The 27,727-nt window shown below is 45.1% G+C and overlaps 1 long non-coding RNA gene across 1 annotated transcript; it reads left to right on the forward strand.

Annotated features, from left to right (window-relative positions):
- Positions 1-1,845: 1,845 nt before the first annotated feature.
- Positions 1,846-25,694, forward strand: LOC141258376 (uncharacterized). The gene is made up of 3 exons (XR_012318311.1): positions 1,846-1,994; positions 22,533-22,668; positions 25,503-25,694. It is a non-coding gene; the product is annotated as an uncharacterized lncRNA (long non-coding RNA).
- The last annotated feature ends 2,033 nt before the right edge of the window (positions 25,695-27,727 follow it).

Genomic DNA, 27,727 nt, shown 5'->3' on the forward strand with positions numbered 1-27,727 from the left:
TCAGCAGGAGGCCGCACGTAGCCATCTATACACAGCGGGAGGCCGCACGGTGCCCCCCCCAGAGACAGCAGGAGGCCGCACGGCGCCATCTATACACAGCAGGAGGCCGCACGGCGCCATCTATACACAGCGGGAGGCCGCACGGCGCCCCACCCAGAGACAGCAGGAGGCCGCACGGTGCCATCTATACTCAGCAGGAGGTCGCAAGTAGCCATCTATACACAGCAGGAGGCCGCACGGCGCCATCTATACACAGCGGGAGGCCGCACGGCGCCCCCCCCAGAGACAGCAGGAGGCCGCACGGCGCCATCTATGCTCAGCAGGAGGCCGCACGTAGCCATCTATAAACAGCAGGAGGCTGCACGGCGCCATCTATACACAGCAGGAGGCCGCACGGCGCCATCTATACACAGCAGGGGGCCGCACGGCACCATCTATACACAGCAGGGGGGCGCACGGCGCCATCTATACACAGCAGGGGGCCGCACGGCGCCATCTATACATAGCGGGAGGCCGCACGGCGCCATCTATACATAGTGGGAGGCCGCACGGCGCCCCCTCCCAGAGACAGCAGGAGGCCGCACGGCGCCAATTATACTCAGCAGGAGGCCGCACGCAGTCACGCATGCAGTCACGCACACACACAAACATATACAGACATATACAGTACAGACCAAAAGTTTGGACACACCTCATTTAAAGATTTTTCTGTATTTTCATGACTATGAAAATTGTACATTCACACTAGTAAATGTGTAGATTAGGTCTTATATAGTAGCAGATAGGTGCCCATCATTCAGTTTAGATGTGGCCACAATGCGGTTTGCTCAAATAACAAAAGGGTTATTCTCAACTTCAGGTTAAATACGTAAAATTGGAATTCATCTTCTATTATAAATCCTATCCGATCTTAAGAAGAGAAGGATTTTTAATTTACTTTCTAGTTATTGCCTAGGTTACCGTCCACTGCTGCAGTCTATCAGCAGCGGCCAGTCTACTAGGCATGGGGCGCAGTTATTACAAGTTATTTTATATGGAGCATGTAAGCGATGCTCTGAAGCTGGCCAGACCGCTAGATGCTCCTCCGATGCCTCAGCATGTGCATAGAAGAGACAACAGTCCCGGACAGAAAAAGTCTAAGGCTATGTTCACACACGTTGGGTTTTTCAGCGTACTTTGCTGCAGATTTTTATTCAAATTTTCAGCTGCGTTTTGCAGTACCAGTAAAGTCTACGATAAACCAGAATTCTCTGTTCACACATCTTGTTTGTTTTTTTGCTGCATATTTTCTGCCTTGGTTATTTTTTTGGAAAATAGAGCACGTCACTTCTTTCACCCATAGGAAGTAATGGGTGGTGAAAAAAACGCACCAAAAAACTCAGGTAAGTTTTTTCAGCGTTTTTTATGTCAAAATAGAATGGGTTCTTTTTTTTCCACAGAACTTTATAGGAACAGAAGGACAGTGAAAAAAAAAACGCACCAAAAACGCATCAAAACCTGCGTTTTTGATGCAGCTGATTTCCTGCCTGAGATCAGTTTTGCTGCAGATTTCTGACTTAAAAAAACACATGTGCGAACATAGCCTTACTGGTCCAAACTTTTAATCAAGAGCGCACCGACCCTTCGCAAGCAGGAGGTTGGGAGGCAGGGGAACGGTGTGCTCCTAAAAAGTCAAGCCCTTAAAATTTGAATCCAATTTTAAACTGTTAGAACTGGAGTGTGAATTTGCTGATTGCTGCGCGGTTTTGGCAACGCATACAGCCATCAATTCACACTGAACCTGAAACAACCAGTTTGCATGTCATACCGAGCTTTGCAACGGAGTCGGCTTTGGCCATTACACAGAGGACATTATTAGTGACAGTATAAAAGTTTTCTGGACTTGTGTCAGCACAGCTTCCCCAAAGACAGAGGTCAGGGATAGATGGCTGGTCCCCTGCTCCTGTGCCACAGCCAGAGGGGTCTACAGGATACTGGGCAAGGCTTACAGTCAGGTATGTCTGACAATATATAATATGTAGTTTGTGCGTGTGTATTCTGGCTATAAACCTTCCCTTGGTCTCCTATATGCTGCTGTGAGATATTGTCACTGCCATGATATTATTCCCTGCACAGAGAGGACACCATGTCTGCTCCAGCAGCAGCAGCAGCAGCAGCAGCAGCACAGGTCAGTGATGGACACGACAGCCCCCAGCGCACTCACCAATGTTACGGCTCCAGCAGCAGCTCCTCGTATTTGACACCTCGGTGTGTGCCAGCAGCGCGGTCTCGGTTGCTACACAGTAATGTAGGAACATTAGTTCCGGAAGAAAAAAGGTCCCTCCCCCTCTTACACAATGTAGGCGGGTTGTGGGAGCACGAGAGGAGCTGTACAGTGATGCCGGAGGTCGTGGTGCCCTGGAGGCCAAGGACAGTGGAAATTACAGCTCCGGCTCTGTGGGACACTGCTACTGGAGAGAGAGACGTGAGAGAGAGAAAGAAGAGACAGAGAGAGAGAAAAGAGGGGGAGACAGAGAGAAAGAAGAGACAGAGAGGAGAGGGAAAGAAGAGAGAGGAGGCAAAGAAAGGAGAGAGGAGACTGAAAGAGGAGAGAGAGAAAGAGGCATAGAAAGAAGAGACAGTGAGAGGGAGATAGAGAGAGAAAGAAGAGACAGAGGGAGGGAGAGAAGAGAGAGGGAGAGGGAGAGAAAGAAGAGACAGTGAGAGAAGAGAGAGGGAGAGAAAGAAGAGACAGTGAGAGGGAGATAGAGAGAGAAAGAAGAGACAGAGGGAGGGAGAGAAGAGAGGGAGAGAAAGAAGAGACAGTGAGAGAAGAGAGAGGGAGAGAAAGAAGAGACAGAGGGAGGGAGGGAGAGAGGAGAGAGAAAGAAGAGACAGAGAGAGAGAAAAGAGGGGGAGACAGAGAGAAAGAAGAGACAGAGAGGAGAGAGAAAGAAGAGAGAGGAGGCAAAGAAAGGAGAGAAGAGACTGAAAGAGGAGAGAGAGAAAGAGGCATAGAAAGAAGAGACAGTGAGAGGGAGATAGAGAGAGAAAGAAGAGACAGAGGGAGGGAGAGAAGAGAGGGAGAGAAAGAAGAGACAGTGAGAGAAGAGAGAGGGAGAGAAAGAAGAGACAGAGGGAGGGAGGGAGAGAGGAGAGAGAAAGAAGAGACAGAGAGGGAGAGAAAGAAGAGACAGTGAGAGAAGAGAGGGAGAGAAAGAAGAGACAGAGGGAGGGAGAGAGGAGATAGAAAGAAGAGACAGAGAGGGAGAGAAAGAAGAGACAGTGAGAGAAGAGAGAGGGAGAGAAAGAAGAGACAGAGGGAGGGAGAGAGGAGATAGAAAGAAAGACAGTGAAAGGGAGACAGAGAAAGAAGAGACCCAGCGAGGAGAGGAGAGAGGGAGAGAAAGAAGAGACAGTGAGAGAAGAGAGAGGGAGAGAAAGAAGAGACAGAGGGAGGGAGAGAGAAAGAAGAGACAGAGGGAGGGAGACAGAGAGAGGAGAGAGAAAGAAGAGACAGGGAGGGAGACAGAGGAGGTAGAGAAAGGAGAGAGGAGAGTGAAAGAGGAGAGAGAGAAAGAGGCATAGAAAGGAGAGACAGTGAGAGAAGAGAGAGAGAGAGAAAGAAGAGACAGAGGGAGGGAGAGAGATTTATTTCATTGCAGCCATTTGGTAAATTCTAAAAAGTTCATTTTTGCAAATTTATTAAAAAAGAAAAACTGAAATATCAAATGGTCATAAGTATTCAGACCCTTTGCTCAGACACTCATATTTAAGTCACATGCTGTCCATTTCCTTGTGATCCTCCTTGAACTGCATGAACTGCTTTCTTCTGTGTCTCGGATGAAAAAAAAATAGGATCCCACACCCAGGGGTGGATTAAGAGTAGCAAGGCCCCCCCCCCCCCACACACACACACACACACACACACACACACACCTGATTTATCACGTGACATGTCACATGATCCCCTGTGATAGATCACGTGATAGTTCACGTGAAATTAATTTGGCACAATATTAATTAGAATATTTTTTTTTAGGCTGTGTGCCCACTATGTGTTTTTTAAGCGTTTCCACAGCAGCAATTCCACTGCAGAAACGCTTAAAAAACGCTTGGTAGAAGGTCTGCCATGTTCCCCAATGATAATCCGCATGTGCTGTGTACATGCTGCGGAAATTTCCGCTGCGGATTATCATTGCGGAAAAATCCGCAGCATTACCAATTATTTTGCGGAAGCGCAGCGTTTTCGCCACCATTGACTTGCGTTAGAACGCATGGAATCCACATCCCTGCATCTGTAGATGCGGAATCCATGCGTTTCAATGTGCGGATGGTACCCGGGTGTGGAGGACAGGAGACTCTCCTCCGGACCCGGGTACCATAGAACCTGTAAAAAAAGAATAAAATAAAAAATAAATATTATACTTACCTTCTGATGGCCCCCGGTGTCTTTATTTGATGCATCCTGGCTTGCCGGCAGCTCGCGATGGTCTGAAAAGGACCTGCCATGACGTCATTTAGTCATGTGACGGGTCACGCGACCGCTGACGTCGGCAGGCCATCAGAAGGTAAGTATATATTTTTTATTTTTTACCATTCTTTCACAGTCACACTATATAAATCCATGCTGGTTGCATGGATTTATATAGTGTAACCAAGTTGTCAAGCACTTTCCAAGTGATGCTAAAATCACTTGGAAAGCGCTTGTCAACCCGCATGCGGAAATGCAAGTGAAGAACGCTTCACATCTGCATGTCCCTGGCAGGAAAACGCATGTACAATCCACATGTAAAATCTGCATGTACAATCCACATGTACAATCCGCATGCTTTTTTTCTGCCGGGCAGATGCAGAAACACTCAAAAAAAATCCGGAACATTTCTGTATCGTGGGCACATAGCCTTACATTAATTGTATGACTCAATATTGAGCACACGTAGCCATCTATACACAGCGGGAGGCCGCACGGTGCCATCTATACACAGCGTGAGGCCGCACGTAGCCATCTATACTCAGCGGGAGGCCGCACGTAGCCATCTATACACAACGGGAGGCCGCACGTAGCCATCTATACACAGCGGGAGGCCGCACAGCGCCATCTATACACAGCGGGAGGCCGCACGGCGCCATCTATACACAGCGGGAGGCCGCACGGCGCCCCCCCCAGAGACAGCAGGAGGCCGCACGGCGCCATCTATACTCAGCAGGAGGCCGCACGTAGCCATCTATACACAGCGGGAGGCCGCACGGTGCCCCCCCCAGAGACAGCAGGAGGCCGCACGGTGCCATCTATACTCAGCAGGAGGCCGCAAGTAGCCATCTATACACAGCAGGAGGCCGCACGGCGCCATCTATACACAGCGGGAGGCCGCACGGCGCCATCTATACACAGCGGGAGGCCGCACGGCGTCCCCCCAGAGACAGCAGGAGGCCGCACGGCGCCATCTATGCTCAGCAGGAGGCCGCACGTAGCCATCTATAAACAGCAGGAGGCCGCACGGCGCCATCTATACACAGCAGGAGGCCGCATGGCGCCATCTATACACAGCAGGGGGCTGCACGGCGCCATCTATACACAGCAGGGGGCCGCACGGCGCCATCTATACACAGCAGGGGGGCGCACGGCGCCATCTATGCACAGCAGGGTCCGCACGGCGCCATCTATATACAGCAGGGGGCCGCACGGCGCCATCTATACACAGCAGGGGGCCGCACGGCGCCATCTATACATAGTGGGAGGCCGCACGGCGCCCCCTCCCAGAGACAGCAGGAGGCCGCACGGCGCCAATTATACTCAGCAGGAGGCCACACGCAGTCACGCATGCAGTCACGCACACACACAAACATATACAGACATATACATACACGCAAAAACACATTTGAAACACAAAAATACATATAAACAGACATCACACAATGATATCTGCCTGCACACACACACACACACACTGGTTGCATGGATTTATATAGTGTAACCAAGTTGTCAAGCACTTTCCAAGTGATGCTAAAATCACTTGGAAAGCGCTTGTCAACCCGCATGCGGAAATGCAAGTGAAGAACGCTTCACATCCGCATGTCCCTGGCAGGAAAACGCATGTACAATCCGCATGTAAAATCTGCATGTACAATCTGCATGCTTTTTTTCTGCCAGGGAGATGCAGAAACGCTCAAAAAAAATCCGGAACATTTCTGTATCATGGGCACATAGCCTTACATTAATTGTATGACTCAATATTGAGCACACGTAACCATCTATACACAGCGGGAGGCCGCACGGCGCCATCTATACACAGCCAGAGGCCGCACGGCGCCCCCGCCAGAGACAGCAGGAGGCCGCACGGCGCCATCTATACTCAGCAGGAGGCCGCACGTAGCCATCTATACACAGCGGGAGGCCGCACGGTGCCCCCCCCAGAGACAGCAGGAGGCCGCACGGCGCCATCTATACACAGCAGGAGGCCGCACGGCGCCATCTATACACAGCGGGAGGCCGCACGGCGCCCCACCCAGAGACAGCAGGAGGCCGCACGGTGCCATCTATACTCAGCAGGAGGTCGCAAGTAGCCATCTATACACAGCAGGAGGCCGCACGGCGCCATCTATACACAGCGGGAGGCCGCACGGCGCCCCCCCCAGAGACAGCAGGAGGCCGCACGGCGCCATCTATGCTCAGCAGGAGGCCGCACGTAGCCATCTATAAACAGCAGGAGGCTGCACGGCGCCATCTATACACAGCAGGAGGCCGCACGGCGCCATCTATACACAGCAGGGGGCCGCACGGCACCATCTATACACAGCAGGGGGGCGCACGGCGCCATCTATACACAGCAGGGGGCCGCACGGCGCCATCTATACATAGCGGGAGGCCGCACGGCGCCATCTATACATAGTGGGAGGCTGCACGGCGCCCCCTCCCAGAGACAGCAGGAGGCCGCACGGCGCCAATTATACTCAGCAGGAGGCCGCACGCAGTCACGCATGCAGTCACGCACACACACAAACATATACAGACATATACAGTACAGACCAAAAGTTTGGACACACCTCATTTAAAGATTTTTCTGTATTTTCATGACTATGAAAATTGTACATTCACACTGAAGGCATCAAAACTATGAATTAACACATGTGGAATTATATACTTAAGAAAAAAGTGTGAAACAACTGAAAATATGTCTTATATTCTAGGTTCTTCAAAGTAGCCACCTTTTGCTTTGATGACTGCTTTGCACACTCTTGGCATTCTCTTGATGAGCTTCAAGAGGTAGTCTCCGGAAATGGTTTTCACTTCACAGGTGTGCCCTGTCAGGTTTAATAAGTGGGATTTCTTGCCTTATAAATGGGGTTGGGACCATCAGTTGTGTTGTGCAGAAGTCTGGTGGATACACAGCTGATAGTCCTACTGAATAGACTGTTAGAATTTGTATTATGGCAAGAAAAAAGCAGCTAAGTAAAGAAAAACGAGTGGCCATCATTACTTTAAGAAATGAAGGTCAGTCAGTCCGAAAAATTTAGCAAACTTTGAAAGTGTCCCCAAGTGCAGTTGCAAAAACCATCAAGCGCTACAAAGAAACTGGCTCACATGAGGACCACCCCAGGAAAGGAAGACCAAGAGTCACCTCTGCTTCTGAGGATAAGTTTATCCGAGTCACCAGCCTCAGAAATCGCAGATTAACAGCAGCTCGGGTTAGAGACCTGGTCAATGCCACACAGAGTTCTAGCAGCAGACACATCTCTTCAACAACTGTTAAGAGAAGACTTTGTGCAGCAGGTCTTCATGGTAAAATAGCTGCTAGGAAACCACTCCTAAGGACAGGCAACAAGCAGAAGAGACTTGTTGGGCTAAAGAACACAAGGAATGGACATGAGACCAGTGGAAATCTGTGAGTCCAAATTTGAGATCTTTGGTTCCAACCACCGTGTCTTTGTGCGATGCAGAAAAGGTGAACATATGGACTCTACATGCCTGGTTCCCACCGTGAAGCATGGAGGAGGAGGTGTGATGGTGTGGGGGTGCTTTGCCGGTGACACTGTTAGAGATTTATTCAAAATTGAAGGCATACTGAACCAGCATGGCTACCACAGCATCTTGCAGCGGCATGCTATTCCATCCAGTTTGCGTTTAGTTGGACCATCATTTATTTTTCAACAGGACAATGACCCCAAACACACCTCCAGGCTGTGTAAGGGCTATTTGACCAAGAAGGAGAGTGATGGGGTGCTACGCCAGATGACCTGGCCTCCACAATCACTAGACCTGAACCCAATCGAGATGGTTTGGGGTGAGCTAGACCGCAGAGTGAAGGCAAAAGGGCCAACAAGTGCTAAGCATCTCTGGGAACTCCTTCAAGATTGTTGGAAGACCATTTCCGGTGACTACCTCTTGAAGCTCATCAAGAGAATACCAAGAGTGTGCAAAGCAGTCATCAAAGCAAAAGGTGGCTACTTTGAAGAACCTAGAATATAAGACATATTTTCAGTTGTTTCACACTTTTTTGTTAAGTATATAATTCCACATGTGTTAATTCATAGTTTTGATGCCTTCAGTGTGAATGTACAATTTTCATAGTCATGAAAATACAGAAAAATCATTAAATGAGAAGGTGTGTCCAAACTTTTGGTCTGTACTGTACATACACGCATAAACACATTTGAAACACAAAAATACATATAAACAGACATCACACAATGATATCTGCCTGTACACACACACACATACACAGACTCACCATCCCCCGGCTCCATTCCTCCTGCCTGCTCTGACTTCTATGTTGCAGCAGTGCAGGCCGGGCGCGCACTGCATGACGTCACACTAGCAGACACGGCCGCGCACAGGGCCGTGTCTCCTAGCAGTGACGCAGCCGGGCCAGCACAGGGAAGTTAACTGCTGCAGTGCTGGCCCGGCCGATGAAGAAGTAGCGGCGGCCGCTGCTGGGGGAGCGGTCCGGGGCCCACCCTCCCGCCACTGCTACCGGTATGTGCCGCGGTGGCCCGCACATATAATGAGGGCAATCCGGCATTAGACACCCCACCCGGAGCCGCGGGCCCCCTGCAGGCTCGGGGCCCCGGACGGTAGCGCTGATTGCCCTCATTATAATCCGCCTATGCCCACACCGAACATCCGAGTGGCATCCGATTTTTATGGATACATTTCTTATTATAAAGCTAGGAAGCTGTATTTGATGATGTACATTTTTAATATAGGTTTATGAAAACAGATTGTGCACAGATGTTACTCGAACATCACTCAGATGTTATGTGGACGTATAAAACTTTACACATGGATGGCATACGGATGAAATTAAGATGAAAAGTGTATGAAAATCATCCAAGTTTCATCCAGATTTTTCATATGGCAGATTTTTCGTGCGCTCTTCTGCGGGGGCTCTTACTCAGCCTCCCCTGGTCCAAGGCTGAGTCTCTGCCACTGCTCCAAATGTCTGTTATTGTCTTCCATGTCGTCATTGTGACGTCAGATCTGGAAACAATAACAGACACAGTAAGCAGGGGCAGAGAATCAGCGCTAGATCTGGGGCTCGTGAATAAAGCTCAGTTGTTTTTTTTTTAAACCTTTATAGGGAATCTGTCAGCAGGTGTTTGCTATGTAATCTAACAGCAGCATGAAGTAGAGGACAGACACTTGATTCTAGCGATGTATCACTTAGCTTACTTGGTGCAGCAGTTATGATAGAGTCACAGTTTCCCATGCTCCAGATCTAGCAGAGCTCAGTTGTTGATCTGTGTGTAACCCTACTTATTGAAAATTAAGACATACTTTTTATTGATTACACATAAATCATTAATTCATCATTAGAAAAAAATCATGTACCAGGGAAATATACACATAAGTTGACGTTCAATACTGATAAACAAGGTGGGTATAATGTCCAAAATCAAGAAAATGTTACATGCATGATATAGATCAAAAGCAGACTAATTTAACGTAGATAATACAGTAGACATAGATACTGATATTAAAGTGCATGTGCGTATAGCGGCATATAGACAAAATATGTAAATAAATGCAAGTAGTCTCCAAAACGCCACTAATTCCACAGCGCTTTACAGACATTATCGGCACTGTCCCCTTTGCAGCTCACAATCTAAATTCCCAAGCAGTATGTCTTTGATCTGTACTGGAAGCAGTGGGGACCTCAAGGATCTGTATTGGGAGCAGTGGGGACAACAAGGATCTGTGTTAGGCCCATTTTTTTTACTCTCTTTATTAATAACCTTGTGGATGGTATTGAAAATAACGTGTCTGATTTAGCTACTGACACAAAGCTATGTAGGATAATGAGAATTGAGTATGACAGAATAATATTACAGAATGATCTGGATAAGATGTCTGCCTAGGCGAACACATGTTGGATGAGGTTTAATGTTGATAAATGTTAAAGCGCACCTGTCAGCAGGATTGTGCTCAGTAAACTACATACACTGTCAGGTGGGCGACATTACACTGATTAAAATGATACCTTGGTTGATTAAATCCATCCTGTGGTTCTTGTGTAACCTTTACTTTCAGTTTGGAGATAATGATATGCTCATGCTTCGGGGCGGCCTTTGGGGTGGGCTCTATCTGGTGCTCTGCTTACATATTCATCTGTATGCTCTTATGACAGCTCACTGTGACTTCACTGACCTGCCTCCTATTTTATATAATGCATCTAGTATTTCGGGGCTAGGTAAAATAGGAGGCAGGTCAGTGAAGGCACAGTGAGCTGTCATAAGAGCATACAGATGAATATATAAGCAGAGCACCAGATAGAGCGCCCCCCACAGGTCCGCCCCGAAGCACAAGCATATCATTATTATTTTAATCAGTGTAATGTTGCCCACCTGACAGTGTATGTGATTTACTGAGCACAATCCTGCTGACAGGTGCTTTAAGTGATAAACCCAGGTCAGAGTAATCCTATTGCTGCATATACAAACAATGGAATTAAACTGGGGATAAAAGAACAGATGAAGAATTTGGGTATTCTGGTTACAAGTAAGCTAAGTAGCAGTACTCAATGTTAGGCAGCAGCTGCAAAAGCAAATTAGATATTAAAGGGGTTGTCCCCACTACTCAGACAACCCCTTCACAAACCCTATGTTTCCCCCTTGAAAAATAACACTCCGGAGATGGCGCAGTTTTAGCGATGCCGGTAATGGCTCTCCCAGGGATTGTGTGATATTAAAAACATTGTCACATGATTCCAGGGAGAGCCAGTGCTGACACCATTGGAATGGCGCTGGCACCGAAGGTGAGTATGTGTGTTATTATTTTACAATAGGGAAAGCGAAGAGGTTGTCTGAGTGGTTTACAACCCCTTTAAGGTGTATAAAAAGAGAGATAACATCCTTTAATCTCAATGTATTTTTTTCCCTTTATAAAAACTTTGCAAGCTTATGTCTTTTAGACTCTAGCGTACCCTCATCGTTTTGAAGCAGAAGAGGGTGTTTTTCATGCGATTTTGCACTTATAATAAGTGACTTATGCTTCCGCCTCTGGCCAGGAAATTTGCCGACCATGGACTGGAGCAGCTCTGCACGGTCAGACACAGCCATTACACGGTACACAGCAGGGGCACATTTATAAGATTATCTCAGCACAGGAACATTTTTTAACACATCCAATTGTAGAACTTATTATTATTCAAAAAATCTGTTAATTAAAATGCTCTTTAGTCATGGAAAACCCCTTTAAGTCATATTTTGTAATTTAAACATATTTACCCAGATTACCGAAATAATTTAGTAGTAATAGTTACTGTATCTTTTAACCTATATACTATAAAAGCTCATTTAACAGCAAATGACTATCCATACTGTACATCTGAAATGTCTTGTTTACTGCTTCTCCTGTTGCTTTCCCCTTGTATATCTACATAAGATCTTAAGAGCGTATCAATTTCTTTCTCTAAAGTCTTAATATTTTAGCAGTTGCTGAATAATGACATTTATAGAGGCTCCTCTTACTGCATTGTTTTATTCTAAATCCATCTCTTCTGTTAACCCCTTCATGACTGCACTTTTTTTTTGTTCCCCCTCTTCCAAATACCATAACTTTTTGATTTTTCTGTTGACATATCAGGGCTTGTTTTTTGCAAGACGAATTGTAGTTTTGAATGTAGTTTTGAATTGTAGTTTTGAATGGCACAATTCACTTTACAAAATAATGTACTGAAAATGAGGAAAAAAATTCCCACGGGCCATTGGCTGGACTTCATAAAAGGATCATCATGTCAGTCATGAAAACCCTTTGGCCCTTCTACATTTCTGTTTTTTTCAGTCAAGATGGGGTGCTGAGTGTACTTTAATGAGAAAAAAAATGAACTTTTTAGAATTTACCAAATGGCAGCAATGAAACAAAGAGTGAAAAATTTAAAGGGGTCTGAATACTTTCCGTACCCACTGTAAGTCACATTATAATAGGTGATAGGATGTGGATGGGTGCTGGGGCAGAAAGAAGCAATCTATTTAAATGCCGCTGTCATTAATTGGCAGCGGCATTAAATGGTTAAGCAGCTGCGATCAGAGCTGTTATTGGCAGAAACCTGTGCCCTTGCTAGGTATGTTGTGGCCTCTGGAAGCCTGCTCTTGCACCCATAATGCAGAATTCAGTGATCGCCCACTCATGCTGGGAATAAATTATGAGATTCTGCAGTCTGCAGTCTCATTCATCTCTATCTGTTCATCCACCTTCACATAGCTCAATCGATAGTCCTATTCTACCTGCTAAAATGAAATTTCCCAGAAGTACTTGCTTTTCTTGAATACTTCGGACTCCTCATTCCCTCTTTTATGTGCTGTCATCAAGCTAATTTAAGTGTAGAATTCACCCTATGCTTCTGTGCAGTTCCCTCACTGACTGATTATCTGACTTCTGCACGCTCCACAACAGAGCTTGAAATAATTAGGAAATGCAAAGCTGAGCTTTAGTTGTTGACTACAGCTAAGAGATTACTGATGTGAAATTAGAAATGCACTCTGTTAGTGCCCATGTCAGAGGGTTATTTTGTGCCATATGCATTAACAGAGCAGCATTGTCACGGGTGTGTCAGATGTGACAGACAGTCATCCTGCAGTTGGTTACAGAAGATCTCTTCGTTTGGCATTACAGACACCTTCTTGAATCTGTCTCACTCTAGGACCCAGCGGCTACCTCCCTCCTGCTCTGATTGACACTCAGGCCTGGGTGTTTAAATACTTTCAGTTTGCTGCAGGGAGGGACCGGTGATATTCACCTGTTTCCTTGTGAAGGCTTGGAGCTGCAGCAGTCTGCTTACTTGCTCTCTGGTGCTAGGAGGACGTTTGGTGTAATCTCTCTGAAGTCAGCTCAAGCTAAGTTACTTTTCCCCTTGTGTGTCTCCCTGGTTGTCTTTAGTTTCTAGTGGGGACTGACTAGTGCTCAGCCCCCCCCTTCCCTATCCAGGGCCAAGCGCTAGGGAAATACAGGGTTTAGGTTCCTGTGTGGCGATTGGCGAGGAACCAATATAGGGATGATAGGGGAGTCATTGTGTTGTCAGATCAGCCTAGGAGGTCTCCACTCCCCCTTAACCTAGCATCTGGGCTCTCTTCCCCTCTTCCCTTCGTGTTGCACCCTGCGTGACAAGCATTTGGAATTTCAAATTACTGACTTCTCAGCAGCAGGCAACAAACACAGCTCAACTTCTCTCAACCCCTCTATATATAACCCCATGGTGCACTATATAATTTCTTGCAGTTCCCCACATACAGCCCCATCCTGCAGTATATCACTCCTCTCAGCCCCATCCTGTTGTATACTAGTCCCCTCAGCCCCTTTATTTGCAGCCTATTCTGCAGGATTACTCCTCAGACCCTCTGTATCCAATCAATTCTTCAGTATATCATTCAACTCAGCTCCACAATACACAGCCCCATCCTGAAGTATATCACAAATTTCAGCTCCATTTTGCAGAATAATATGCCTCTCAGCCTCTTTATATGCAGCACTACCCTGTAGTATATAACTCTTTTCAGTTACAGTGTGTGGTAAAGCGACTTGCTCGGCTCTCCAGAGACAGACACAGGACGCACAGTTCAGGTAAACTTCCTGCGGGTTTATTGTGCGGCATAAACTCCAACAGAGTCCCATAAAAATTAAACAGTCCCTCTCGGGGTTAACGGGAAAACAAAAGATAATGTATAACAGAGTCCTTTAGCCAGCGAGGCTCTGCCTGCTGCAGGTAGCACAGTGAAGTCTCAGCAACACCAGTCCTCCAGTATTGCTCTCTGGCTTCAAACCAACACAGCCTTGAGATTTCTCTCTCCAGACCACACATTAGAGGCAGGAAACAATAGTGACTGAGCATTTAAACCTTGCTCCGCCATACCCTGAGGGGAGGTAGGGGGAATGGCTTCCCACCCTCTTTGCCATTCCCATAAAACCACACCCTTTAAGAGAGTTAACCCCCAGCATATAACATGCTGGCAGAAATTTAGAAGATTTTAGTTCACACAGGAGAGCAACCTGAGTGACATACAGTTAGGTCCATATATATTTGGACAGAGACAACATTTTTCTAATTTTGGTTCTAGACATTACCACAATGAATTTTAAACAAAACAATTCAGATGCAGTTGAAGTTCAGTCTTTCAGCTTTCATTTGAGGGTATCCACATTAAAATTGGATGAAGGGTTTAGGAGTTTCAGCTCCTTAACATGTGCCACCGTGTTTTTAAAGGGACCAAAAGTAATTGGACAATTGACTCCAAGGCTATTTCATGGACAGGTGTGGGCAATCCCTTCGCTATGTCATTCTCAATTAAGCAGATAAAAGGCCTGGAGTTTATTTGAGGTGTGGGGCTTGCATTTGGAAGGTTTTGCTGTGAAGTAAACATGCGGTCAAAGGAGCTCTCCATGCAGGTGAAACAAGCCATCCTTAAGCTGCAAAAACAGAAAAAAAACATCCGAGAAATTGCTACAATATTAGGAGTGGCAAAATCTACAGTTTGGTACATCCTGAGAAAGAAAGAAAGCACTGGTGAACTCATCAATGCAAAAAGAACTGGGCGCCCACGGAAGACAACAGTGGTGGATGATTGCATAATAATCTCCATGGTGAAGAGAAACCCCTTCACAACAGCCAACCAAGTGAACAACACTCTCCAAGAGGTAGGCGTATCAATATCCAAATCTACCATAAAGAGAAGACTGCATGAAAGTAAATACAGAGGGTTCACTGCACGGTGCAAGCCACTCATAAGCATCAAGAATAAAAAGGCTAGACTGGACTTTGCTAAAAAAACATCTAAAAAAGCCAGCACAGTCCTGGAAGAACATTCTTTGGACAGATGAAACCAAGATCAACCTCTACCAGAATGATGGAAAGAGAAAAGTATGGCGAAGGAGTGGTATAGCTCATGATCCAAAGCATACCACATCATCTGTAAAACACGGCGGAGGCAGTGTGATGGCTTCGGCATGCATGGCTGCCAGTGGCACTGTGTCACTAGTGTTTATTGATGATGTGACACAGGACAGAAGCTGCCAAATGAATTCTGATGTATTCAGAGCCATACTGTGTGCTCAGATCCAGCCAAATGCAGCCAAACTGATTGGTCGTCGTTTCATACTACAGATGGACAATGACCCAAAACATAAAGCCAAAGCAACCCAGGAGTTTATTAAAGCAAAGAAGTGGAATATTCTTGAATGGCCAAGTCAGTCACCTGATCTCAACCCAATTGAGCATGAATTTCACTTGTTAAAGACTAAACTTCAGACAGAAAGGCCAACAAACAAACAGCAACTGAAAACCACCACAGTGAAGGCCTGGCAGAGCATCAAAAAGGAGGAAACACAGCGTCTGGTGATGTCCATGAGTTCAAGACTTCAGGCAGTCATTGCCAACAAAGGGTTTTCAACCAAGTGCTAGAAATGAACATTTTATTTACAATTATTTAATCTGTCCAATTACTTTTGGTCCCTTTTAAAACAGGGTGGCACATGTTAAGGAGCTGAAACTCCTAAACCCTTCATCCAATTTTAAAGTGAATACCCTCAAATGAAAGCTGAAAGTCTGAACTTCAATTGCATCTGAATTGTTTTGTTTAAAATTCATTGTGGTAATGTCTAGAACCAAAATTAGAAAAATGTTGTCTCTGTCCAAATATATATGGACCTAACTGTATGCCTCACCTCGTATATAACACCAGTGACTCTGTCACATATTCCCCCCTTCCGCCCAAAGCTGGGGGTTTGGGCACCTTCTGATACCAGGTAGGGAATTCTAGTGAGGGCATCCGCATTCCTGTGTAACTTCCCGGGCCTGTGCTCCACGTAAAAGTTAAAGTCCTGAAGACCTAGGAACCATCTAGTTACCCTGGCATTTTTACCCCTCTTTTCCCTCAACCATCTCAAAGGGGCATGGTCTGACACCAACTTAAACTTCCGGCCTTGTAGGTAGTATCTCAGTGTATCTACTTTATGGCTAAACACTCCTTTTCTACTATTGCGTAGTTCTTCTCGCAGGACGAAAGCTGCTTCCGGCTCAGATAGAGAATGGGATGTTCTTCTCCATTTATCTCTTGAAAGAGTACGGCTCCTAGACCAACCTCTGAAGAGTCTGTCTGGACCACAAACTCTTTCTTAAAGTCTGGTGCGACCAGGACCGGCTGCTTACACAGTGCTAGCTTCAACTGTTGAAATGCGGTCTATGTTTCCTCCGTCCAGTTAACCATGGTTGATCTGGTGCCTTTTAGGAGATCCGTCAACTGCGCGGCCATCTTGGCAAAATCCAGGATAATATCCCACCATTCCCAGGAATGCTCTTACTTGCTTCTTGGAGAGCGGTTGTGGCCAGGTCTGGATTGCCTCCACTTTGTTCATTTGCAACTTTATTTCGCCTCTCCCGACGACATAGATCAAGTACTTGACCTCCTCTTTACCAACGGCACATTTTCTCGGATTTATAGTAAATCCCGTCTTCCTCAGCGCATCCAGAATGGCCAGTAGTTTAGATAGGTGACTAGCCTAGTCTGGGCTAAAGACTACAATGTCGTCAAGGTAGGCTGTGGTATACTTCTTATGTGGGGCCAGGATACGATCCATAGCCCTCTGGAAGGTGGCTGGGGCCCCCTGTAGTCCGAACGGCATCCGAGTATATTGAAAGCACCCATTAGGTGTCGAGAAAGCTGTCTTCTCCTTGGCCGTCTGGGACATGGGGATCTGCCAATAGCCCTTCGTCAGGTCAAGAGTGGTGATGTACCTCGCCGGTCCAAGCCTCTTGATGAGTTCGTCGACTCGGGGCATCGGGTACGCGTCACACTTGGACACCTCATTAAGCTAGCGGTAGTCATTACAAAACCTCCACTCTCCGTTGGGTTTTGGCAGGAGGACGATTGGGCTCGACCACCCACTCTTTGACTCCTCTATCACACCGAGGTCTAACATCCTCTTCACCTCAGCTGAGATCACCTCCCGGCATGCTTCCGGAATCCGGTACGGCTTCAGATTCACTCTTACATGTGGCTCTGTTAGCATGTCATGCTCTACCACATGAGTATGCCCCGGCAACTCTGAGAAAAGCTCCCGCTTCCGCTGTAGTAGTTTTCAACACTGTTGCTTCTGGGCCGGCTATAGAGTCTCTGCTATAGTGACCTCCTCCACCTTTCCTTCGGGAGTGGCTTCCAGGCAAGGAGTTTCCACAGGTTCCCGGTCCCGCCACGGCTTCAGCAAGTTCACATTGTATATTTGGTGCGGCTGTCTTCTGCCAGGCTGGTGGACTTTATAATTAACCTCTCTGATTTTCTCCACCACCTCGTATGGACCTTGCCATTTGGCCAGGAACTGTCTCTCGACTGTAGGGATTAGCACCAAAACACGGTCCCCAGGCTGGAACTGCCTCCGCCTCTCTGATCAGTTATAGACCCTTGCCAGAGCTTCCTGCGCATGGAGGAGATGCGTTTTCATGATCTGCATCACTTTCAATATTCTTTCCTGCATCTGGGCGACATGTTCAATTATGGTCCGGTGTGGCGTAACCTCAGCTTCCCAGGTTTCCTTAGCGATGTCCAGGAGCCCTCGCGGATGTCGCCCATACAGGTGCTCAAACGAAGAAAAACCGGTAGAGGCTTGTGGAACCTCCCTTACGGAGAAGAGCAGGAAGGGCAGCAGGTAGTCCCAGTCATGTCCATCCTTCTCTACAACTTTCTTGAGCATCACTTTCAGGGTCTTGTTAAAGCTCTCTACTAAGCCGCTTGTCTGCAGATAGTAAACAGAGGTTCACAGCTGGATAATCTGGAGGACCTTGCACAGCTCCTTCATTACCTTGCTCATGAACGAGGTCACTTGGTTCGTTAGGATTTCCTTTGGCAGACCGGTTCTGGCAAATATATAGACAAGTTCCCTGGCTATGCATTTACTCGATGAGTTTCTTAGCGGTACCGCTTCTGGATATTGGGTCGCATAGTCCATAATCACCAGAATGTATTGGTGGCCTCGGGTTGATTTAACTAAGGGCCCTACTAGGTCCATAGCAATCCTCTCAAAGGGGATCTCTATCACTGGTAGTGGAACTAATGGACTACGGAAGTGGGAAGAGGGAGCGGTTACTTGGCAGGTGGGGCAGGACCTACAATAGTTCAGAATTTCTCGGTAACACCCTGGCCAATAAAACCTTCTTAATATCCTCTCCTGAGTTTTCTCAACCCCTAGGGTTTCCCCCAGAACATGTGAATGGGCCATATCTAGTACCCTCCGTCTGTATGGCCCCGGCACTAACAGCTGTTCCACTATCTTACCACCCCTTAGTTTGGCCACCCGATATAACAACTCCCCCTGCACTGCAAAGTGGGGGAACCTGATGTCGGCCCCCGGCTCTTGGGCAACTCCATTATACACAGTAACCTGGACAAACACCCCCTTTAAGGTCAGGTCCCGAACTTGAGCAGTCCCAAAATTCTCTCTGGACACATCTAACATAGGGAGGTCAGTCTCCTTGGCCACCGTCTCGCCCTCATCGCCGGCAAGGACGCACAGTGGGAACTCATCCACTTGAGACTTCGTCGGGGGTTCTTCTCCAGGGACCTGGCTTTTGGCCATGCTACTTAGTCCGGTTCCCTGTCCTCACAAGTCCCAAAACAAAGGAAAATCACGGCCCAGTATGACGGGATGTATTAGGTCTTTTACCGCCCTGACCTCGTGGAACTGGGCACCACAGTCTGTTCCCACTGTCACTGTGACCACGGGATAGTCCTTGGCATCCCTATGGATACACCGAACACCCACAGTTCTGGAAGGGACCAACTGGTGCGGAAGGGTAGCTTTGATTAAGGTCACCAGACTTCCAGAGTCCAATAGTCCAAGCACCTTTACTCCATTAATGGGCACGGCACACGCCTGCGGTCCCTCGCCGGGTCGACATTCCACACTGCAGGCTGGATAAGCATAATAGGAGACCCGTCTGCCTAGACTGCAGGCCATGGGCTCAGGGGACATATGACATCGGGCGGCTACGTGTCCAGGGTTGTGACACCGCCAGCAGACTATATCCTTAAAAATCGTCCTTGTGGTACCTTCAGTGGAAGTGGGACACCCCCCAGTGGTGGCTCTAGATCCCTTCCGTGGTGAACTCACCCCCTTATGGGTATCCCAGCATGGGGAAGTGACTGTATCCGGTTTCCCGAGGGATTTTGTCAACCACCTGGTACTCCTCTACCAGGCCGACGTAGTCATCTGCGTTCTGGGGATCGCCTTGGGCCACCCAAGTCTGTACCAACTTGGGAAGGGAGTGCATGAATCTATCAATCACCATCCGCTCAACCATCTGGGCCGGAGTGGAGGACTCTGGCTGAAACCATTTCTGGACGAGATGCAGTAGGTCAAACATCTGCGAGCGAGGGGGTTTGTTGCTGGCGTATGCCCAGTGGTGGACTCGTTGGGCTCTCACCCCCAGGTGTGCCAAGAGCTCTGTCTTTAGCTTGGCATATTCCTTGACATTCTGCAGTGCCAAGTCGTAATATGCCTTTTGGGGTTCACCCGACACATCTGGCTCCAGAACCTCTGCCCACTGTTCTGGTGGAAGTCTCTCCCGATCAGCCACCCTCTCAAAGACTGTCAAAAAGGCTTCTACATGATCCCCAGGTGTCATCTTCTGCATGGCCCGTTTTACCGCCTTCCTGACGTGTGAGTCATCAGTCGGCCCTGGGGGTGGGGCGGTTGCTCTGCCCTGGATGGTGTCTGCCAGAATCTGTATCTGCTGCTGCTGCTCCTGCTGGTGCTGCGCCTTTTGCTGCAACTGGATCTGTTGTAGTAACAGTTTGGTCGTCTCCTGTTGAACTTGCCGCTGTAGTTTGGTCGTCTCCTGTTGAACTTGCTGCTGTTGCAGGATCTGCTGCTGTAGCTCCCATTGTTGCTGTAATTGTTGCAGGTGCTGCTGATGTTGCTGCTGCTGGCTCTGGACTAAATTCTTGATGAGCTCTTCCATGCTGCCGGACATCTCTGGCAGGCTGACGGCCTTCACCCAGGACATCTACCGTTCTCTGTAGCAGGTACACGTGTTCCTGGATCTTTGCCAGCACTCTCACACCAACTGTGGTAAAGCGACTTGCTCGGCTCTCCAGAGGCAGACACAGGACGCACAGATCGGGTAAACTTCCTGTGGGTTTATTGTGCAGCCTAAACTCCAACAGCGTTCCATAAAAAATAAACATTCCCTCTCGGGGTTAACGGGAAAACAAAAGATAACATATAACAGAGTGCTTTAGCCAGCGAGGCTCTGCCTGCTGCAGGTAGCACAGTGAAGTCTCAGCTACACCAGTCCTCCGGTGTTGCTCTCTGGCTTCAGCCCAACACAGCCTGGAGACATCCCTCTCCAGACCACACACTACAGACAGGAAACAATAGTGACTGAGCATTTAAACCTTGCTATGCCACACCCTGAAGTGGGGTAGGGGGAATGGCTTCCCACCCTCTTTGCCATTCCCATAAAACCTGGGGCTCACAATCTAGATTCCCTATCAGTATGTCTTTGGAGTGTGGGAGGAAACTGGAGAACCCAGAGGAAACCCATGCAAACATGGGGAGAACATACAAACTCCTTGCAGATATTGTCCATGGTGGGATTTAAACCCAGGACCCCAGCACTGCAAGGCTGTAGTGCTAACCACTGAGCCACCGTGCTGCCCGACGTCCCATTTCATCCTTGATGGTGTCCAACCAAGGGGCCTTTGGTCTTCCCTGCTTTCTTTTATCACTAAATATTCCGAGTACTATCTCCCATTCTAATGAATTTTCCCTCATCACATGTCCAAAATAGGTAAGTTTTTGTCGGGTGACCTTGCCTTCCAGGAACATCACTAGGTTTATATGATCAAGAAGGTCTTTGCTGGTGACCTTAGCTGTCCATGGGATTTGAAAAAGGTTTCTCTAGCACTCAACTCAAAGGCATTAATTTTTCTTCTGTCTGCTTTTACATGTGGACACAGGAATACAATACAATATAATATATTGAATAGAATATAATGGGATAATCATATATCAACTTGATATTAGTAAATTGAATAAATAATAAATTTAGTAGAGGAGAACTAATTTAAAAAACTAATGGAATAAATTTGATATACTATAGTATTGTGGAAATTTTTTTTTTGTATAATATATGATTCATCAATATAGTTCTAAATAATTAGGTATATCTAATACAATGATGTCTATATAATTGTGAATAGTATTTATTTTTTCGTATTTTTTGAATTGTTATAAGGGATTTATGTATATAGAATTATATTGGGTAGGCGTTTTTTTTGTGTTTTGCATATGATGTCACTTCCGAGGTGTAACCCTTTATAAACTAGTGATTGTATGTGTATTGTATGAACACGTGAGTGCCGGGAAATACTTCCTTTCTGCACATTTTACTCCACGTGCACCACGCTAACGGAGTGCGATCGATTATTCCTGTGTCCATATTATCTTTTGGGATACGTACACACGTTTTCACCATGGTTGCAACAAGTCGTATCTTCAATGAGGAAGAAGCCGCTAGAATTATGGCGCAATCTACACTATCAACAGATTTACTGAAAATGCCAAGTGAGTTTAAAAGACGGGACCTTGAGAGGGAATCTAAGAGGTTGATTTCATATGAGTTGCATGCGGTTACACTTGCAGAGTATTATCGGGAAAAGAAAATACAGCGGGGTTTAAGGATTAACCTACGTCCGACGCTGTTTTCAGAAGATAATGCATTCTGCAATGATTTTGAGTAAGTGCTTAATAAATGCTCTATGGTCCTGATGTTACTAACAATTGATAGACTGCATAAAGCCATCGCTGACCTTAAAATTCAGACTACTAATACTGAACAGCAATTAACCTCCTGTTTGAAACCTGATGAACTTTCCATTATGAAAGAATCTTTGAATTCTGTCCTGGATACTCATCGAAAGGACCTCCAAGAGAGAAAAAGAAGGAAATTTACTTGTGACACGGAGGACTATTTGTCTAATAAAGTGTATAGATGTCGAGAGCAAACTTTCAATAGTATTAGAAATCCCAGATGTTTTGGGAATGATTTTTATTCATCTTATTCTAGCAGCGAGTTCTCAGGATGCTGGAGGAATTCACGTCCTTTTTCCGGGAGAACAAAGAGGCAGACCACCACAAGAAGAAGAGGAGAGCAGATCACCATCACTGACACAGCTACACCTGCGATGCAGATAAGATCTCAGGTAGAGAGGACTCCCTTGTTATAAACATTTCTTCAAAAACACTTCAGATGCAAGTATTGCAGAAAGGACTTTCATTTAGTGTTATGTCCAAACTTAATACATTCCAACTAGATTTGGACATTAATAGGTTTCTCCGTAATGTCAGATTAAAGGCTCATTTTTCTAATGTGATTACACCTACATGCACTTTACCTGCATCACAGTTAAAAAAGCTTTACTGCATCTGAACTGGGACAAAGACAGAAAAGCTTTGAATTGATTCATGGTACTAGACAAAGTGGAACTTTTCCAAAAATGGGTTTGGGTTTTAAAGAGAGACAAGCATTGACTTCTTTAAAGAAGTTGTCCAGTACTTTAACTTTAGATTACCCCCCAATGTATCCCCCCGGGCCCCTAAGCATTTTTGTAATTAGCTTCAGTTGCAGATACTGCCTGTGGGTGGCGCTATCCTTGGTTGCTCACGGGCATCACGTGACCCCACGCTGATGTCACGACAAGTGAGGCATTACTCAGCGCTGGGGTCCCCACGGTGGCTGCTGGGTTGTGGGTGGGGTTACCCCCCACGTCACACCCAGCATCCACCGCACGGTTTCCCATTGAATGGGGAAAGGCAGAGCGCGCGGTGGATGCTGGGTGTGACGCGGGGGGTAACCCCACCCACAGCCTGGCATCCACCGTGGAACGCAGAAAACAGAGACCCCCAGCTGCTGCCAGCACTTGTCGTGATGTCAGTGGATGTCAGAGCTGGCTGCAGCCGGGGGTCACGTGATGCCTGTGAGCGGCCAGTGATGGTGCCGCTTACAGGCAGTATCTGCAACGTGAGCTAATTACAAAAATCCTTAGGGGCCCCGGGGGGATACATTGGGGGGGGGTAATATAAAGTACTGGACAACCCCTTTAATGAATGATGATTCGATTGAAATTAAACCAGCAGATAAGGGTGGTTAAGTGGTCATAATGGATCGTTATAATTATAAAAAAGAAATTTTGAGACTTGTCAGATCAAACAACAAAGGTACCACAGAGCCATGATCCCTTGTTCAAAATTTAGAGGAGAATTTCCAACATGATTGGTAAATATAAAAACCTGGGTATTATTGACGATAAACTAGCGGAGTTTTTGGTGAAGATGGATCCCCTTACACCTGTATTTTATATACTGCCCAAGGTGCATAAAACCTTTATAGACCCTCCTGGCAGGCCAGTTGTGGCATCAACTAACTCGATATTATCCCCATTATCAATCATGTTGGAAAAGATCCTCACACCTTTAATTAAAAAAAAACAAAAGCATTTTTACTGGATACTAGTGATTTTTTGGAAAACATTAAAAGTATTGATGACATTGGACATGATACTATATTAGTTACTATTGATGTAGTTAATTTATATACTTCAATAGAACATCACAAGGTACTTGAGGCGCTCAATTGGATTTTGAATTTGAATGAATTTACACAGCTCCAAATTGATTGTATTATCGATTTTCTGTCTTTGGTCCTCATTGAGAGCTATTTTCTTTTTCAGGACACTTTTTATTGCCAAGCGGAGGGGTTCAGCGATGGGTGCTAATGTGGCCCCCCAATATGCAAATGTATATATGGCATTTTTTGAAGAACAATTTATATATAAACATACTCTATTTCAAACACACGTGAAAACGTGGTATAGATACATTGATGATGTCATTTGCATATGGGAGGGGCCACTAGAGGCAATGTAAAATTTTTAAAAATATCTAAATAATGTTTGGGATGAACTAAAATTTACCTTGACATATGACTTGCGCAAAATAAATTTTTTAGATACATTAATTATTGAAAATGATAATAATAGCCTGGATACGGATTTATATAGAAAAAATACTGATAAAAATAGTGTTTTACATTTTCAAAGTGCGGACCCTTATTCTCTAAAGAGAGCTATCCCTAAATTGCAGTTCGAAAGAGTACGCAGAATTGTGTCCGAACCATCTCTGTGTGAACAGAGACTTACTGGAATGCAACATGATTTTATGACAAGAGGTTATCCAATCCACCTGTTAGAGAAAGCTAAACAGGATTCTCTGTCTGAAAAAAGATCTAGTAATGAATCATCACACAGGATACCTTTGTCAGGGACTATCATCCAATTAATTTAAAAGTTGATTAAATTGTTAAAAAGCATTGGCATTTTTTACACCATGCATATCCTCATATATCAGAGTTTTAAAATCTTCCATTGATTTGCAACAAAAAACTGACTAATATTAAAGAAGTTAGTGCGTGCGGATTTAGGTAGTGAAACAAAAGAATTTAAACAAACCTTTATTGCTAGTAAAAAAATGGTACTTATCCATGTTTGGGATGTTCCCAATGTAACAATGTTACTAAAGGAGAATTTTTTTTATCATCCTCAAACTGGACAACCACAAAAAATACAAGTTTTTTTACTTGCCTCTCCAATAATGTGATTTATATGATGAAATGTCCCTGTGGTTTAGCTTACATTGGAGAAACCACGCAGGCAGTGGGTACAAGGATTAATAAGCATAAATCCACAATAAGGTGCAGATATCACATTACCTCTTCCAGCACATTTTCGGGGAAAAAAACATACTATCGCACAATCAAAATACCAAGTGCTGGAACAGGTGATAATCCCTAGGAGGGGTGGTAACATTAAGACAATGCTCCTCCGAAGAGAGGCGTATTGGACACATAATCTAAAAACATTATCCCTGAATGGATTAAATAAAGATTATGAAATAAGTCGCATTATATGAAATTAGATTTTTTATTTTCTCTTTGAATTTGTTTGTGTTATTAGGATAATATATATTTTTTTTTTTCTAGACAACACTGTTGCGCTGATTGAATATTGATGAATCACTATGTTATGAAATATCAATGATGATACCCGATACAGTTCAAGCTGGGAATATTTTTATCTCAATGGAAAGGAAAGGGAAAGAGAAAAATATATTTTTTATTTATTTTTATTTATTTTTTTGATAATTGACATAATTTACATATGATATAATATAATGGGATAATCATATTTCAACTTGATATTATTAAATTGAATAAATAATAAATTTAATAGAGGAGAACCAATTTAAAAGAACTAATGGAATAAATTTGATATACTATAGTATTGCAGAAATTTTTTTTGTATAATATGTAATTCATACATATAGTTCTAAATACAATGATGTCTATATAATTGTGAATAATATATATTTTTTCATATTTTTTGAATTGTTCTATGGGACTTATGCATAAAAAATTATATTGGGTAGGCGTTTTTTTCATGTTTTTCATATGATGTCACTTCCGAGGTATAACCCTTTATAAACTAGTGATTGTACGTTGACTGCATTGTTGAAAAAAAAGCCTGGGACAGGCTGAAATGTCCTTTGGAGCAATGTAATAAAAGATCAATTATTCATTGAACACGTGAGTGCCGGGAATGACTTCCTTTCTGCTTTTACATGTGTCCATGTCTCACTGCTTTATGTTGCAGTTGGTAACACAATTGCTGTGCTCAGTCTTTTCTTGATTGTGATTGAGACATCCTTCAAAAACCAGAAAAACATATTTTCCTTTTCCTCGTCTTATTGCCGCCACACAGCCACTCCTCGCTGTTTTAAAACTAAAGCAATAAAGACCAAGGAAATCTTAGCTTCTTGATATCAATATTTCCCTTATCTCGAAAACTATATCCATTTTCATTATTCAAATATAGAACTTACATACATGAGCAACACCACAGTGTATGGATTCCAGACATATTGCGGTATAGACGACTTGGAGATTTCTTTCCAAATAAGAACAGGCTCAAATCACCCACTCCTGAGTGACGTTTCGGAAGGCCACCATCTTTTTTAAGCACCAAAACTGGGCACATATCCAGCATAGTGTGGCAGCCACATGATAACCCGCCCCTTTATCCCCCCCATACAAATTAGATGAAAGTCAGCTAAACCCTCTGATTGTGGTGGGATAGGACAACCATCTAATGTGTATCAAGGCCTCATGACTCATCGCAATAAACTCTAATAGTTGTAGCTTGCTTTATTACCTGCAAATCCAAAGCAAAATCTGCAAGTCAAGAGGAGAAATGAAACTTTCAATAAGGAAATAAATTAAATAGATAAAAAGCCCTTTATACTCACCTCCACTGGCACTTCCATAAACGTTACATAATCTTTATGTGGTTGTTACATACTGTGATATGACCTACTGTTCCCCAGGCTGAGCATTGTAGTGGCCATGCTTCTCTGAAGAATTGTATTCCAATTTAGACAAGGAAAGAAGATCAATCACATGGGAAATAACTGCATGAATATTCCAAGACATAATGTTGTTCCAGCCAATTATAGAAGCACTTCCGCTAATATTTTTATTGTTTAAATGTGTGTATATGTGCATGTAATATAATGTGAGAATATTAATATACTCACCTATTGCCTCTCTCTCCGGTGTCCAGCGCCGTTCTTCTTCTCTTCTCAATGTTGTCACCGCAAAAAAGACCTTCCGGCTCATTCTACACTCTATGCCGTGAGCTGGAAGTTGCTGTTACAATGTAAGCCTATGGAACTTCGTTATGAGTCACCTGGAGGAGTCTGCAGAGTGGTGACGTTAATCAGAAGAGAAGAAGAACTGCACTGTACACCGGAGAGAGCAGCAGTAGGTGAACATAGTAATACTTTCACACTACATGACATTCACATACACACACATTTAAACAATAAAAATGTTAGTGGGAGTGCTTCCTTAATTACATCTTACAGCATTTAAAAAAATGAGCGATTGTCTTGATATCCTTCAATCTATTAGGATATAGCACGGTATAGTTGAGTTGCCTGTATCTGAGAATTCTTTTGGAATCTGTAAATTTTTGTTGCGTTCTCGGCTCCTCTTAGGAGAAGTTGGGAAAAATTCAGACCTATTGCCCATCAACTTTGAGAGTAACTTGGCATCTGTTCAGATCCAAGGTCTTGTCCTGGTCCACATAATGATTTGTAATAAAGGTATGTGGGATCCTATCCACCTGGTAAACACAGAAGAGAGAGGAT

This window comes from Phyllobates terribilis, unplaced genomic scaffold, assembly GCF_046119375.1.
Source record: "Phyllobates terribilis strain yellow unplaced genomic scaffold, ASM4611937v1 Scaffold_3__8_contigs__length_932513732, whole genome shotgun sequence".
NCBI classification, from domain to species: Eukaryota; Metazoa; Chordata; class Amphibia; order Anura; family Dendrobatidae; genus Phyllobates; species Phyllobates terribilis.